The sequence below is a fragment of the Trichosurus vulpecula genome, chromosome 9 (assembly GCF_011100635.1).
Source record: "Trichosurus vulpecula isolate mTriVul1 chromosome 9, mTriVul1.pri, whole genome shotgun sequence".
In the NCBI taxonomy this organism is placed as follows: domain Eukaryota; kingdom Metazoa; phylum Chordata; class Mammalia; order Diprotodontia; family Phalangeridae; genus Trichosurus; species Trichosurus vulpecula.
In genome coordinates, this window is record NC_050581.1 from 91,618,988 (window position 1) to 91,637,371 (window position 18,384).

An 18,384-nucleotide genomic window follows, 5' to 3' on the forward strand; every position below is an offset into this window, starting at 1 on the left:
GTCAAGGGAGAAAACTGGATAAAGGGGGACAGGATAGGATGGAAGGAAATATAGTTAGCCTTTCACAACATGAGCATCGTGGAAATGTTTTGCATAATGATACATGTGTGATCTATGTTGAATTGCTTGCCTTCCTAGGGAGGATGGGTGGAAAGAGAAGAGGCAGAAAATTTGGAACTCAAAGCTTTAAAAGCAGATACTTCAAAAACATTATTATTTTTTGCATGCATTGGAAAACAAGATATATTGGGAATGGGGCATAGAAGTCTATCCTGCCCTACAAGAAAGTAAGAGGAAAGGGGATGGGGGTGATGGGGGTGATGGGGGGGAAGGGGTGAAAGAAGAGGGGCCTGACTGGGGAACTAGGCAACCAGAATATATGCCATCTTGGAATGGGGGGAGGGTAGAAATGGGGAGAAAATTTGCAACTCAAAATCCAGTGGAAATCAATGTTGAAAACTAAAATATTAAATGAAATATATACAGAGAAAAAACGAATTTGGATGTATACCACTTGGTGCATAAATATTTAGTATCAATATTGCTTCATTGCCTGTGGTACCTTTTAGCAAGATGTAGTTTCCTTCCTTATCTTTTTTTAATTAGGCCTATTTTCGGTTTTCTTTTGTCTGAGATCAGGATTACTACCCCTGTTTGTTTTTTTTTTTTTTTACTTCAGCTGAGGCAAAATAGATTCTGCTTCAGCCCCTTACCTTTACTCTGTCTGTGTCTCTCTGCTTCAAGTGTGTGTCTTTTAAACAACATATTGTAGTATTCTGGTTTTTGACACTCTGCTATCCAATTCTGTTTTACGGGAGAGTTCACCCATTCACATTCACAGTTATGATTACTAATTGTGTATTTTCCTCCATCCTATTTTTACTCCTATTTGTCCTCTCTCTCCTTCCACCCCATCCCTCCTCACCAGTATTTTGTTTCTACCACCCACCACCCCCTGATCTGTCCTCCTTTCTGTCAATTCCCCACCCCCTTTTACTTAATTTTCTCCCTTCCTACCTCCCTATTGGGTAAGATAGATTTCTACATTCAACTGATTGTGTATATGATTCCCTCTTTGAACCAATACTGATGAGAGTAAGGTTCAAGTAATGCCCATCACCCACCCTTTCATCTTCAACCCCACTGTAATAGGTCTTTGCCTCTTCAAGTGAAATAATTTACCCTATTTTACTTCTCCCTTCCTACTGCACCCAGTGTACTACTTTTTCTCATCCATTATTATATATCATTCCCTCAGATTCACCTTATGCCCATAACCTGTGTGTGTATGTGTGTTTGTGTGTGTATTCCTTCTAGTTGTATTTTTAGTGATACAATTTTTAAGAATTACAACTATCTGGAGAAGGTATAGGAAAACTGAAACATTAATGCACTGTTGGTAGAGTTGTGAACTGATCCAACCATTTCAGAAAACAATTTGGGAACTATGCCCAAAAGGCTATAAAACTGTGCATATCCATTGATCCAGCAATACCACTAATAGGTCTGTATCCCAATGAGACAAAAAATGGAAAAGGACTCACATCTACAAAAATATTTATAGCAGCTCTTTTTGTGGTGGCCAAGAATTGGAAATTGTGGAGATGTCCACCAACTGGTGAATAGCTGAGCACGTTGTGAAATATGAATGTAATGGAATAGTATTGTGCTGTAAGAAATGATGAGCACGTAGATTTCAGAATAACCTGGAAAGATTCACATGAACTGGTACTGAACAAAGTGAGCAAAACCAAGAGAACACTGTACATAGTAACATCAACATTGTGCGATGATCAACCTTAATAGACTTAGCTCTTCTCAGCAATACAACGATGTAACACAATTTCAAAAGACTGATAGAAAATGCTGTTTGAATACAGAGGAAAAACTATGGAATGTGAATGCAGATTGAAGCATAATATTTTCTCTTTTTTTCTTTCTTGTGGTTTTCTCTTTCTTTCCTTTCTTGTGGTTTTCTCTTTTTTCCTGATTCTTCTTTCACAACATGACTAATGTGTAAATGTGTTTAATATGATTATATATGTATAGCTATATCAGATTGTTTGCAATCTTGGGGAAGGGGAGAGGAGAGAGGGAAAAGGGAGAAAAAAATGGAACTCAAAATCTTATAATAGTGAATGTTTTAAATTAAATTAATAAATGAATGAATGAATAAACAGATAAGTAGATAGATAAATAAAGAGATAAATGACTGAATGAATAAGAATTACAACTATCATCTTCCCACATAGTGATATATTCAGTTTGGCTCCCTTGAACCCCTTATGTTTTCTTTTCCCTTTTTACCTGTTTATTCTTCTCTGGGGTCTTCACATTAGAGATCAAATTTTTGGTTTAATTTTGGTTTTCTCATGAAAGATCAAAATCCTTCCATTTCATTGAATGAGCATTTTTCCCCTCCACGTATTCTTAATTTTGTCAGGTAAGTAATTCTTGTTTATAGTCCTCGTTCCTTTGCCTTCCCAGAATATCATGTCCCATGACCTCTGATCTTTTAATGTAGTAGCTGCTAAGTCCTGTGTGATCCTGACTGTAACTCCCCAAAACTCAAATTGTTTCTTTCTGCCCACTTGCAGTATATTTTCTTCAATGAATTTTGGATCTAACATTCCTTAGAGTTTTTGTTTTGGGATCTCTTTCCTGAAGTGATTGGTAGATTCTTTCAATGCCTATTTTGCCCTCTGGTTCTAGGATATCAAGGCAGTTTTCCTTAATACTTTCCTGATAGATGCTATCCATGTCCTCCATTTGATTATGGCTTGCAGATAGTGCAATGATTCTGATGTTGTCTCTCTTGGAGAGAGACCTCCTTTTCCAGGTCAGTGATTTTTCCCATGAGGTTTTTTTTTTCTTTTTTACATTTTCTTCTATTTTTTAAAATCTCTTTGATTGATTCTTGATATCTCACAGTCACTAGCTTCCACTTGCCCACTTCTATTTTTTAAGGAATTGTTTTCAATTGATTTTTTGTACTCTTTTCTATTTTTCCAATTGTACTTTTTAAGAAGTTGTTTTCTTTGGTGTTTTTTTCATCTCTTTTTTTTTTTCCATTGGACCAATTCTACTTTTTAAGTAGTCATTTTCTTTTTCCAAACTATTGACTCTTTTTTTTTTCATAATTCTCTCACTGTCATTTCTTTTCCCACTTTTTTTCTTCTACCTCTCATATTATTTTTAAGCTCCTTTTGGAGCTCTTCCATAAATTCTTTCTAGGCTTGAAACCACTTCTCAATTTTCTTTGGGGTTTTGCCCATAGCTGTTTTGACACCGATGTCTTCTTCTGAGTTTGTTTTTTGATCTTCGTTGTCACCATAATAGCATTCTATGGTCAGGTCCATTTTTAATTGTTTTTTTTAAATAATCTTCTTTGGCCATTTTTTCTGTTCTTTTAATTTTGATCTCTGCTTCCAGAGTGTAAGGGGCCTTTCTCAGGCTTCTTGGGCCAGGGGCTGCAGGACCTGATTGTTTTCCTTGTTTTGCTCTGATGTTGCCCTGAGGTCTATGGGGAACCTTGCATCTGGTGCTGCATTCAGGGGGTATTGTGGGTAGTGGCTGACACTGCTGGAGTACGTAGGGGTCTGGCAGCGTACCTGGTGATGAGCTAGAATCCTTGTGCTGATTGCTGGGGTGTGCTGAGGCCAAAGGTTTGTTTCTCCATTTCCCAGGGAATAGTACAGTGAAACGCATCATGGTCTGGTGGCTAGCAGCTGCCTGAATGCCTATGCTGAAGGCTACACTGAAGCAAGTGGCAGGCAAGTTTAGGCAGCCAGAGGAGTGCCTGTTTACCTGGGGCCACACTGAACTACTGTAGGTGTGGCCTCTGGAGGTCACCTGTTTGCCTTGGGCTATGCTCACACATGTGGTAGTTCTCACAGCTGGAGTCTGACAGGCCCCTTGGCTATGCTGAGGCACATGGGTGGGCGGTCCTGGTTTTGGCATCTGCCTGCTAAACTATACTGCGGCTTGTAACAAGAATGGCCTTTGTTTTTTTTGAATCACTCAGCTTACCTCATTGAGCTTCCCTGCACACTGGGGCTTGCTGTTCTGGGGCAGGAAGCCCAGCGACCATGCCAGGAATCAGAACTTCCTGTGTGATGAGTCATGGGGCTGGCTGAGGGGAGGTGTGTTAACCTGGTCTATGCTAGGGGGAGGGGCCAAGTCAAGAACCAATCGGCCCTGGTAATTCAGGTGGCGCCTGATGATGTCAAAAACTCTATAAGAGGGGAGAGGACAGCTTGAAGAGCCCTCTTTCCTTTTCCAGTTGGTGTGGGAGCAAGCAGGGAGCGTGACTCTGGGCCAGCCCTTGCTCTCAGGCCGAGCCCAGATGTTGGTAACTATGAATTGTATTGGGTCTGTCTGCTGATATTTGTAATTTGTTTGTATTTTGGTTTTGAGTTTCGGGGTGCTGGTTTGTTTTCCCCCAAATTAATGAGTGTTTTGAACCTCAGGGTGCTGGTTTTTTTCCCTGAAGTAAGTCAATGAATCTGTATTTGGTCTGTCTCTTGATGCTTGTCTGTATGCTCCCCTGAACTAACTGAATGCTGGCGTTTTCCCCTGAACTAAATGAATGTTGTCTGTATGCTAACTGAATGCTGGATTAAAGTAAGCTGGTCAACCCCTTCACCGTGCTTTCCCTGTTTAAGCAGATAAAAAGAACCTCTGCTTTCCCGGCATCCAAGCAGCCTCCTGGGTCCCAGCAGCCTCCTGGGTCCCGGCAGCCCACTGGGTGCCGGCTGTGGGGGAGGGATCTTACACCCCCACCGAAGCTGCTAGCTGGGTTGTTACAACACGGCTCAGGATCTACTCCTGCTTTGTTGAGGTGGGGCTTGCTGCTGGCTTGCTGGGATCCTTCCTATCTTGGACTACATTCTTCTTCAACCCAAGTTTGACAGACATTTTCTGTTTATCTTCCAAGTTTCTTGGGCTCAAAGATTGTTTCACCCAATCTGTTTTTTTTTTCCACTGTTTTGGTATTCCAGGATTTGTTTGGGGTCATTATTTTATAGTTGTTTGGAGGCGAATATGGGAGGGTTACAGCGATTTACTGCTCACTCCACCATCTTTGTTCTTGGAAGTCCTTCTTTCCTTTCACAAGACATTTGAAAATTTCTTTTCTCATACCTCCTAAAGCTCAAAAACCTTGCTATTTTCTGCCACATTGGGAAGGGTCATTTAAAGAGTGAGCAAATTGTACCAGGAAGACCTGGATTCAGATTTGGTTCCTGACTCTCCCATATATGAGTTTTATGACCATAAGGTTTCAATTAATTAATTGTAAAGCATTAAATTTTTTCCATCTACAATTTTTAACATTCAATTTAAAAAAAAATAATTCCAAAATTTCCCTCTTTTTAAAATGGTGAGCAATTCGATATATGTTATATATGTGAATCATATAAAACACATTTCCATATTAGTCATGTTGTGAAAGAACAGAACAAAAGGAAAAAAAAACACAAAAATTTTAAATAAAGTGCATCAATCTGCACTCAGACTCTATCAATTCTGCTACTTAGTAATTGTGTATTATTGAGGGAGTCATTTCCCTTCCATAGGCAGAAATTATCTCCTCTAGGTCTAAAACTATCACCCTACATGAAATCAGCCAGGGTTAAGAACAGACCTCAGAGATACTCTCATTAGAGATTTTTTTTTAAGGTTGACATTGAACCCTTAATGATTGTACCCTTTTTTGATAAGTGGAAATAATAATAACACCTTTCTCCCAGTGTTGTTGTGAGGATCAAATAAGATAATATTTATAAAGCACTTTATAAAACTTAAAGCACTATGTACATGCTAGATACTGTTATTATTATAACTAATTAAACCATTGATTGCTTATAGTACATTGATGCATTCCATGTTTCTTACCAGACTACTGCACATAACCTACCTTACCACTAGCAATAATAGCAATTACAATGAATCAAAATATGTGAACATGTATCAATCTGATTTCTTTAATACGCTTGGAAAACTTTTGTTCTTATTACTCATTTTGCAGGTCAATTTCCTTTCATTTTCAATAGTAAAACCTATTTTCCACCCCTTGGCTGAGCAATAACTTTTTTCTAAGCCTTTTCCCAATTTTTACACAATAGTACTTAAGTATAGTGATCTAAACTGGGATGGAGATTGTATCTTTGGTGGCTTTCCTACTAGTTATTTGTGTCACCTTTGTCTAGTAACTGAACTTCTCCAGACTTTAGTTTCTGTATTTCTGGGATAGAGGAAGAATTAACTAGTTGATCCCAAAGTTATTTTGCAACCCCAACGTTTTATGAATGAAAGAACCAATTAACATTCATTAATTAAGCACTTATGTGCCAAGTACTTTAATAATTATTTGAGATAAAAATAGAAAATTGAAAACAGTGCATGGCTATATTGGGATGGATGACAGCTTAGAAACATGTTAAACTTAGATTTCAGAGAAGTTAAATTAATGGGTTCCCTTTTTTTTGATGCTATCAGTTAAAAATTAGATGTACAAAAGTCTCTCATGAAATACACATACTTAATTTATTGCTAAAGGCCTTTGCCCAGCATGTAAAAATTAAGGAAAGATTAGGACTACAAGGGAGATAATCTTCTTAGATAATGATACAGTCAGAGAGGAAAGCCTTTCCCTGAAGGTGGCTTGATTATCTGATAACAAACACAAAACAAGGGAAATTTATTGCAGAAAGAAAAGCACAGAAATACAACTACACTATCTCAATTTGGCCCTATTTACCCTAGAGTGAACAGATACATCACGTGATTCAAAAAAATTATAATTTGCTTTGAAATAAAAATTTTGGTCCTATTTCTATTTTCTTTACCTTATGGATATATGTATATATATATACACATATATATACATATATGTGTATGTGTGTATGTATACATATATATATATGTGTGTGTATGTATTGTGTGTGTCTATATATGTGTGTGTGTATGTGTGTGTATATATATATATATGTAAACTACACCATCAACCAATACAGCTTAGTCCCTCAAGATTTATTATCTAACACTTCATTCCAAAGTAATACATTATTATCATTAATACTAAATTAAAAGTTGATGGATTTCATTATATTTGAATATTTACTAGCCACTAAAGGAAATGGATATAATAACAATAATGCTTACTTTGCACACCTTAATATGATGCTTTTTTCCACCTTGAAGCCTAGGAGTTGTGTTTTTTCTTTTCCTTTTTTCAAATAGGCAATTAAGCCACATACAACTAAGACATGATATAGGATGGGATATTTTGTTTTAGGAATAGCTTTTCCTCCATTTTCTAAGATCACTGAAAATACATTTCAGATTCGATTTACCAGTACTTACTTCTTAGTAATAATGCTGAAAGAGATAAAAACCTTCCAGTATATAAACATTCCATTTACAAAGAGGAAAGAAATAAATCCATTGAAGCAGCCTCCGAATTGTTGTCAGTTTCTGAGAAAACAATCAAATCTTGATGTGCCTTTTATATACCCCAGTTCCTCCTTTTATTACCAAGGTTGTATAGCTATATCAAACTCATCAATAACAAAGCATTGACTTTAATAGTGCCCTGACCTCTCATTAGTGAAGTTGTGGCACATTCCAAAACTGGCTACATGTGGGATTTTTTTAATGTCATTCTTTTACAATAAGGATTGCTAATGGATGTCTGCCACAGTTTCTTTAGGACAGGTGCTATTAAATGTGAAAGGGCAGCTTTTAAAGGAATCTTCAGGAAACTTTCCTTTTCTTAAAGAAAATATGACAGAAATATTGTACTCAAAATGATATTTTTGCCTAACTATGACAGCTTGAAGGTTGTTTGTTTTTTTTTAAGAAGAAACCTAATATTCCTATTGATAGCCAAAAAATTAAAAATGTTTTTCCTTCCCTTGGTTCAACCACACAAGAATTCTTTTTCCCATGCCTCATCAAGGTGTGATATTGACCTTTGGGTCTTGAACTTCTTTTTTGGCATCTGATGAGTCCTTATAGATTCTACTAGATGTAAAAGGCTGTGAGTATAGGTCTAGTAATAATGAGCACATCCTTCATCTCAAGACTAGCCTTATTAAATGTAGATTCTCAGAAACCAGCACCTCAAAGACACAGAGATCCTTAAATTTTAGACTTCTAATCTAATTGCTTCATTTTGGCAGGGAGGAAATTGAGGATCTCAGAGAAATGACTTGTTCAAGTCACATAGTTAGCAAATGTCAGAGGTTGGATTTGAACTCAGGTCATCTGAATCCAATTCCAATGTTCTTTCCACTCTACGGTCTATGTAAGGAGTGGATGAAGCCCACATCAGTGCAGTGGATAGGGTACCCACATTGATGAAATAACAATTTTTTCAAGTGTTTGAAGTTTACAGTATAGCTTGCTAGTATACTCATATGTTTCTATCTAGAAGCATTTAAAAATCAATTTCCCCAAGAGATCTGCTTGTCTAGTGTTCTGTTCTACATTTGTTTAATAGTCTCATGCACACTTTGTGAGACATGACTGCAGCACATGCTGAAATCTTTGTACCTCATTTCTTAGGCTGTGCAGTATACCACTATTTCTCTGGGGGTTCTCCAAGTAACAAATTTATGTTATATCTATATTAATGAGATTTATCTTGACTCTTAAAATATCCTAATGGATTGGTCACAATGCATTCCATTTTCATTAGGAAAAAAAAAGATTAAAACCAGGGAAAATCCTATTTCCTCCTCTTTTCTTTCCCCTGAAATTAAATGATTAATCTGTGTGTTGTGTGCATGCTTTAGTTTTCAATTTAAATAATCAAGATGAAAGGAATTTGGAAAAGAGGATTTTTGTTGTTGTGGATTTTTTTTAATTTCTCAATAAGTTGAGCATATTATTAAGCCAGTATTCTTTAAAAAAGGCCTCTAGCTCATACTGAAAACTCTTTCAAGCAGTCAGATTTTGCATTTGTCAGCTATGTTTATTTGAAGTGTTCTCCAGGGCATTTAATATGGTCTATTATGCTCAGGGGATTAACTATGAAAATATAAGTCCTATTAGCATATGTAGGAATTACCCGGGTAAATCACTTCCAATTCCCTTCTACTTAGGTGGGGAAAAAATGATAAAGCTTTGAAACAAAAATGCCAGCTTTTCTTAATAATTGCAAGAAGAGATCTGTTGTTGACAAGGGAAGTATCATGCTCCCACCCATTCAGTACTTTGGAATTGACTTTCAGTCATCTCTCAGATGTGGAAAAGTTAGAACTGGGGAAAGCAAGCTTCAGTTGTGGTTTTATACTTCTAAAAACTGTGTATTTTCTCATTGATAGTTGATGGCAACAAAGCCTGTTCTATCCTTTTTCAATTAATTTGTCATATGCTATTAGGGTGCATGCACTACCATACAACATGTTCTGGGATCCTTATTTCCTTGGGATTTCGATTTTTTTCCCTATTATTCTGGGATACTTTTCCCAGAGGACTACAAGCCAATTTTCATATCTGTTACAGGTTTTGGTAGTGACTTCCAGTGAGACTTCTTGTAATTGATGTATAAATTTCTACCAAATTTCAACCAAAAATTCAGTTAAGCTGGCAGTGGGAAGTGATTGTGCCATCAACTATATGTCCAACAAAATAGTTTTATTGGGTATGAGATTTTTTAAGCAATGGCCTGTCTTTTCACATTTGAGGTTCTTTTTTAAGGTTCACCAACATCAATCAGGTTCTTTTGAAAAACTGATAAATATCACAAAGAGGACTTGATATTCATAGGGTCAAAAATTCAGAGCTATAAGGATCCCTAAAGGTCACTTCTTCTTACACTCTTCTTTTTCAAGTGAGTAAACTGAGGCCCAGCAATGGTAAGGAGTTACTTGACCACATAGGAAGTAAAAAGAAAAGTCAGGATTTGAATTGAGGTTCTCTGAATTGAAATCCAACACTTTCCACTAGAGTCCCATAGAGAGTTGCTTGCATATTCCAGAGGTTATCTTATATTTGTTTGGGAGAGAGAAATAAAGAAAGAGAGAGAGAGAGAGAGAGAGGCAGGAAAACTAACTTCAAATTTTTACCCTTATATTAACTATGTGACTCCAGACCATGCCTGCACAAAACGTAGCCCTACAATGGATTTCAGGGGTCTTGCAAAAAATGTAGAGGATGTGAAAGAACATATATATTTAATAAGTGCTTGGTTCGTGCCCTGCTTAACTCCTCTTCCACTAGTCACTAAAGTGCCCATCACATAATTTGGCTGGTGGGTTGCCACTGTGCACTCTCTCCTGTTTGTCACATGACCCGCAGCAACCAACCATCTTCAGTCTATCTCTAGTCTGAAAGGAGTGAGAGTAATATCTTTTCACTGTGTTTTTGGTCATTATTGGCATTGAACAGGAACAAAATGAGTGCAGCCAATATGCCTATGCAGCTGACGCCTGCTATGTGATAAGCAGCAACAACACAAGGGTTTCTTCCTCTCCATTGCTGCAAGGCTGCCCCCCAAACTACAGAAGGTCTGGCATTCTCTCCACAGTCAGACACTCAGTTCAGTATTTCTTTGTATGTGAGCAGTTGCTGTGGAAATTTTTTGTTTCTAAAATTAAAGTTTTTGGGGTGACTTTGCAAAATGGGTAATAAAAAGAAACAGAAGATAGAATCAGAACATAGAATGTTTCCTCCGAAGTGGACAAATAGATACGTATTTATTCACATGAGAGATAAAATATTGTGCCTTATTTGCCCAGAAATAATAGCTATTCCAAAGGAATACAATCTTCATAGCCATTTCAAACCAAAGCATCTTGATTTAAGCAAATTGGACATCAATGAAAAACAAATAAAAACATCCAAATTGTTGAAAAATCTCAGTGGGGAAAAATGGTTTTTCAAGAAGGTAAACTCAGAAAATGAGGCAGCTACTAAGGTTAGTTTTCAGATTTCTAAAGAAATCAATTTCAAACATGACTCTGGAGTACAGTAAACTGATTGCTGACAAGAAGTATAATACATCCCATTAACTAAATGTAAACAATAAGAAAACCAGAAAAATACATTAAAACTTTTAGCACTTGTCAAAGTAATTTTTTAACATTAACATGATTTCATGATAAATAAAAATCTTAATAAGTGTAATTAATTGATATTAATTGAAATATCCCTTTTAAAAAATATGGTTTATTTGCAAAATAGTTTAATAATTAATTATACCCATACTTGAAGATGAGCCACTAAAAACCTATCTGCAACTCAAAGAAGTTCAGATTATTTTAATTTTGGCCCCTAACTACTGCCAAGTTGTGCAGGTCTGCTCTGAGCCAAGTCAATTAACATTTTTTTAGACAGCTTCTACATCTGGAAAATGGGAAGAATAATATTTGTACTATCTATCTCACAGGGCTTCTGTGACAATTATGTTTTGTAAAATGTACATATTCTATCACTTTGATAGCAAGCTATTATTATAACAATTCATAGATCAAGTACTCATAGTCAAGGATAGATTAATTGGTGATGATGATGGATCATGTCTATTTTTATTAAAGAGGGAGTGCTCAGTCATTGTAGTCATTTATTATTCAATTTTTATATCATCACCCTTTTTGCTTAACTAGCATGACCAGGCATTCCATTGTTCTGAGATTGATCCTTGTCCCCAGGATTTTCATCCAGTATTCTGAAACATTCTTAAGCAATTGATTGTCCCCCTTTTCACATTTGTTGATGCAGTAGTACTGAACTTGGAATCAGGAAGAATCAGGTTGAAATCTCAACTTATATGCTTATTAGCTGTTTGAGCATGTAAAATGATCAAAAATTCCCTTACTCTCCAAGGGGCTCAGTTTTCTCATATATAAAATTAAAATGATAAGACCACCACCCTCTTGGAGCAATTGTGGAGCTAAATGAATATATATATATATATATATATATATATTCATTTTAGCTCCACAATTGTGTGTGTGTATATATATATATATATATATATATATATATATATATATATATATATATGTTACTTTGTATATATACAAAGTAATTTACAAATCTTCAATATGATGAGAGACATAGAACAGGGAGGCACCCCAGGTATCATCTAATCCAGTGCTCTCATTTTACAAATTAGGAAACTGAGACCCTGGGTGATTAAATATCTTGTTCAATGTTTCATCACTAGTAGTGGTAGAAGCATTATTCAAACTACAGTTGTAACTTCAAAGTGCTACAAATATGTGAACTGGCATTATTTTCACAAGTGAATCTACCTAATAAAATAGGTCTTAGAGTACTAGTGGGTTAAAACATTAAAAATCAATGCAAAATAAAATGTCCATTGTTACGCCATATAAAACCTGCCTTTATCCCTCCTCGATGTCTAAGATCAGATTTTATTCCACTGAATTCTAAACATAAGAAGTTAATGGTGGAAAGAGAGAGCAGATAGCTGGAACGATGATTGATGGCCCATATATAAGATAGTAATGTTGGAACAAGTAGAGTCTGGAATTCAGTTTTATAGGGATATTATTCTCAAAATACCTAAAGGCACTTTTACAAAGTAACAAGCTAAATATCAGCCCTAATGTAGTGCTTGTGCGGAATAATGAAGCAATCACTTTTGACATTTGTAGGAAGTGTAAGAAGGGTGAGCTCTTATGGACTTTGGGTGTCATAATATGTCTAACAAGTTCCATTACTGATTCTGATAATTTTCTCCTTAAATTCCACAATATAAGTAAATTGCAAGGAAAGTTGGCTATGAAGTACAACTGTAATGGGTAACTTTGTAGCTAGAGATACCAATATATTGCCAAAATTTATGTTGGCATGAGACATTGGTATCAATGTAACATAACTCTATAATTAAACATGATTGTGCATAAAAGGGAGAGGAGGGAGAGGGGAAAAGGGAGAAAGAGAAAATAATAGATGAGAAAACATATCAATTACTAGGCTAGCATAATACAGTTCAGAAATTAATTATTCTTCATGGCATAGTAGAAAATTCACTAGAGGTAGAGTTAGAGAGCCCAGAAAAGTTGTTTTCCTCTACTTACTACCTCTTTCACCTTGGACAAATTATTTCATTTTTCTTGTTTTAATTTCTTTATCAAGAAAATGATGAAGTTGGACATGATTTTATAGGTCCTTTCCATTTCTAAATGTTATCAGCTTAAGTGAATCAACACTTCTATTCATTATCTTTTTTCAATAAAGGTATTCATAAAGTAATATCTCACTTATCTTAATGTCACTTGTCTGGAACTTAACTAAGAATCAGGAAGTCAGCAAAAGATGCCGTTAGCATCTAAAATATAAAGGGCACTTGACTCACAGAGGGTCCCTTGGGCCCTCATTCAAATCTTATTTCTTCTTAGTGTAAATATAGTTTTACATAAGCTTTGTTATTTATTTTTTCCTTCTAAGAGCAAACAAATAGCAAAACATAATGGAGGAACCCTGTTGGTACAGTCAAGGTAAAGGAAAACTAAAAGTATAAAGTTGTTACAGCTGAAAGTAAAGAGGGAAAGAAAATGACAAAAACAAAAATTGTACCAAAAAAAGTAAACAAAAAATTTAAATAATAATGTGTGGCTATTTAATGGATTGGAAAAAATGTCCCACATCCTCAAAAAATCTTAGAGAGATAGTTTTAATGCTATTTAGTTGAACAGTTGATGAGTCACAATTGTGAATCCAAGTTATCAAAATGCCATAATCAGTATACTTTAGTAAAGAAAGGAAACAAATGTATAACACATCCTAGAGAGTTCTTTGGTCCAATCAGCAATAGTACAAAGAAAAATTGTGGCATTAAGCTTTTATTTATCAGGAATATTAATTCATAGAGTAGGCCATTCTCAGCCAAATCCAGATAAATGCAGTACTGTTCAACTGAATATTCTGTAGTCCTTAATATCTTTGATATTCTGATATCCTAAAATCTCAAAGGCAACTAGGTAGCTCAGTAAATAGAATACTGGGCCTGAAGTCAGGAAGACCTGAGGTCAATTTTGTCCACAGAAACTTACCATGTGACCCTGGGCAAGTTATCTAACTTCTGTTTGCCTTAATCCACCATAGAAGGAAATGGCAAACCACTCCAGTATCTCTGCCAAGAAAACTGCATGAACAGTATGGTCCATGGGGTCATGAAGAGTCAGACATGACTCAAAGACTGAACAACAATAACATGTTTCTCTCTATTCCATCAAATAAAGGCTGTAGTAGGTGTTTACCAAATGGTTACAGTTTGACTGATAAAGAAAGGTGTTTTCTTGAGGGACAGCTAGGTAGTGCAGTGGATAAAGCACAGGACCTGGAGTCAAGAAAACCTGACTTCAAATCCAACCTCAGACACTTATTAGCCATGTTACCTTGGGCAATTCATTTAACCTTGTTTCCCTTTGTTCCCTCATCTATAAAATGAGCTGAAGAAAGAAATGGCAAAACATTCAAGGATCTTTGCCAAAAAACTTCAAATGGTGTCATGAAGAGTTGGATAGGACTGAAAAGGCTAAACAACAACAAAGATCTCAATACTTCAATGGGCCTGATCGTATCAATGTGGGCACTTCTTCCCATGGTACAAATTCCCATAAACCCTTACCTTCCCATGCTTTTGAATCAATATCCATATCTTCCAAGAAATATTGGGAATTTCCAGAGGATACTTTTAATGAGCTTCTTGATTTCTTCTGGATCTCTTTATATTACCTGAATACCAATGAAGTAGAAAGACTATTCATAGCTTATTACTTACTATCCTCATATTATGAGCCTTCCTCCTTCTCTGCTCATACTCCTTTGTTAATTCTATTCTTTACATGTCTTCTCTTACAAAGTCCTTCACTGGTAATAAAACATACACTAATCCTAGTCTGATTTTTCATTACGTGGAAATGACTCTGGATTCCTGATAGCTATACTAGTGGACCATAAACTTTGGCAAGTTATAGAAAATATTTAAGGCTGTCCCAGCAACAGAGTGATTCTACTTTCTGATGTCCAGCCTACATAAGTTCAGAGAAGCTCATTACTAATAAGTGAACTACTTGGTGATGAACTTTTTAGCCATGGCACCCTATGAAAGAGAGAAAAATATAAAGTGATCCTATGTCTTGTTTGGTCCCCTTCCACTTCTTCAATAACACTGGTAGGGTGGTAAAAAGGAAGCAGAAGGTTCTACTACATAGCATTTAGACTGTCTATAAACTTTAATTTGGCTATTAGAGATTTGAGAGCTCTGAGATCTATATCCTAAGATGAACAACTATGTATAGACTTGGAGGAGCCAAGTCATATTGACAAAAAAGGAGGAAAATCATGAAAGAAGAATGATAAATGGAAGGATACCTCACAATTTCTCCTTAAAGAAGCAATGGAGGATTAAACTTGGTAGTTTCAATACAAATGTGGAAACAGTGAAGCTGGTAAATTCTATAGAGAAAACATGTATCAAGAATAGGAAATGATAGACATATTACACAGAAGACTGATACCTGTATATCATGATTATTCCTTCAATAAATAAATTGCTATGTTTGTTCACTTCTCTTCCCTTCCTTTCCATTCCCTTCCCTTCACATCCTTTCCCTCTTTCCTCTCCTTCTGTCCACATGGGGTACCATGTCCTTACCTGCAGGTACTCTACCCAAAGGAATGTAAATTTTGATGGCTGAAACCTAGCAAGATATCTTGGGGTTTTCTAGCTAGATTTCTTTCTTGAAGAACATGCCTTAAACCCAATTCACTCTGGCTTTCATTGCTTGGCCAACAATAGGTCCTAGCCTAAGCACCACTTAGTGGTCATTATTTGGGCTCTGATGGCTCAGAGTAAAAGTAAATTGTAATTGTTTCTGCTTTGGCCAGAAACCCTGGTGGTCTTCCCCTGCCAGACTGATTGTTTTTATTAGGTGAAAGGAGCCATTCTTTGGCTCATTTCTTAACTAGCCTTAATTGCTGAATAGGCTCATCTCTGAATGTCTCAAGTCAAAGTGAGAACTCCTAAACACTTTAGCTTAAAAAGGCTGAGGTCTTCCACTGCCTCGGGGCCACCTCCAGTCATCCTAATCTATATCTTGCCACTGGATCCAGGTAGCTCCAGAGGAAAAAGTGAGCCTGGAGACCTTGCACAGCTCTCCCTCACTTAAATCTAATTCACTTACAAGTCATGGAAACATCTTCCTGATGTCATGGTCTTCTTCAAGAATGAAGGACAAACAAAAACAACCACTACCACTAGTTCAGTATTCCAAAGAGATCATAAAAAAAGGAAAAGGACCTACATGTGCAAAAACATAGCTGCCATATTTGTGGTGGCAAAATGCTGGAAAGTGAGTGGATGCCCATTAATTTAGGAATGGCTGAAAAGGCTATGGTATATGAATATAATGGAATATTATTGTGAAACAAAAAATGATGAACAGGCAGATTTCTGAAAAACCTAGAAAGAATTGCACAAATTGATACAAAATGAAATGAACAGAACCAGGAAAACACTGTATACAGTATTAGCAACATCCTGTGATGATTAACTATGAATGATTCAGTTCTTCTCAGCAACACAATGGTCCAAGACAAGTACAAAGGATTCATAAAGGAAAATGCTATCCATATCTCGATAAAGAACTGAGGGACTCTGAATGCAAAACAAGGCATTTTTTCATACTTTATTCTTTCTCGTGTTTTTTTTCTTTTGATCTATTTTTCTTCCACAACAGTGATGAGTATGGAATTTTTTTTACATGATAACAAATATATAAACTATATCAAACTGCCTACCATTTTCAGAGTAGGGGATGGAAGAGAGGGAGAAAAAATTGGAATTAAAAATCTGGTAAAAATGAATGCTAAAGGGAGTTGAGCCAAGATAGCAGAGTAAAAGCAGGGGCTTGCTTGAGCTCTCCCCCAAAACCCTCCAAATCCCTGGAAAAAATGACTCTAAACAAATTCTAAAGCAGCAGAACCCACAAAAAGAGTGAAGCAAATTTCCAGCCAAAGACAACCTGGAAGGTTGACAGGGAAAGGTCAACTCCACCAGACTGGGAGAGGAACACAGTACAACACAAAACATACCAGCACAGGCCAGACCCCAGCAAACCCAGAGCAGTTCTCAGGGGACTGCATCACTGGCAGCTGTGATGGTTTCCAGATTTTTTGACCCACAAATGCCAAAGACAACTTACAAGGTAAGTAAGAAAGATCTGTCAGCCCTGGGTAGGGGAGGAGCATAGTCCAGCATTGGCTGCTTCTGGAGCTCACAGCCCACAGAGAGTGGGGGGATTGGGGGTCTGGTTGGGGGAGAATTACAAGGAGCTCTTTTCTGATGCTGAGGCAGGATTCTCTTGTTTTGCCAGAATTGGGTCTGTGTGATGGTCCTAGGGTGGGGAGGAGTCCTGGTGCGGTAGAGCTTGTGACAACTGTGGAGAGGGAGTCCTCCTCATAGTTCCAAGGCAGAAAAGAATGCTTGTGGTCACTCACAGATGAGAGCACAGGCCAGAAGAGGAGTAAACACCTCTCCTTTGATCACACCACCTTTGAAGAACTGAAAATTTGTAGGTGCCAAGAAATATCTCTGAAAACAGCTACACAAAACCCCTGAAACTTGGGCAGTATACCCTCCACACTGGAAGCAGAGCCTTAACTTAATTGGCTTGGGGGAAAAAAAAAACTCAGACTATAGAATCTTACTTTGGTGACAAAGAAGATCAAATCATCCAACTAAAGGAAGGCAACAAAGTCAAATATCCTATATCCAAAGTCTTCAAGAAAAATGTGAATTGGTTGTAGGCCATGGAGCAGCTCAAAAAGGATTTTGAAAATCAAGTAAGAAATGTAGAGGAAAAATTGGAAAGAGAAATGAGAGTGATGCAATAAAATCATGAAAAACAAGCCAACAGTTTGCTAAAAGAGACCCCCCAAAAATGCTGAAGAAAATACCAACTTAAAAAATAGACTAACCCAAATGGCAAAAGAAGTCCAAAAAGCCAAATGAGGACAATAATACCTTAAAAAGCAGAACTGGCCAAGTGGAAAAGGAGGTCCAAAAGAACACTGAAGAAAGTAATTCCTTAAAAATTAGAATAGAGCAAGTGAATCCGAATGACTCTATGAAAAATCAAGAAACTATAAAACAAAACTAAAACAATGAAAAAATAGAAGACAATGTGAAATATCTGATTGGAAAAACCACTGACAGGGAAAATAGATCCAGTAGAGATAATTTAAAAATTATTGGACTAATTGAAAGCCATAATCAATAAAAAGAGCCTAGACATCATCTTTCAAGAAATTATGGAGAGAAACTGCCCTGATATGCAAGAACCGGAGGGTAAAATAGAAATTGAAAGAATCCACTGATAACCTCCTGAAAGAGATCCTAAA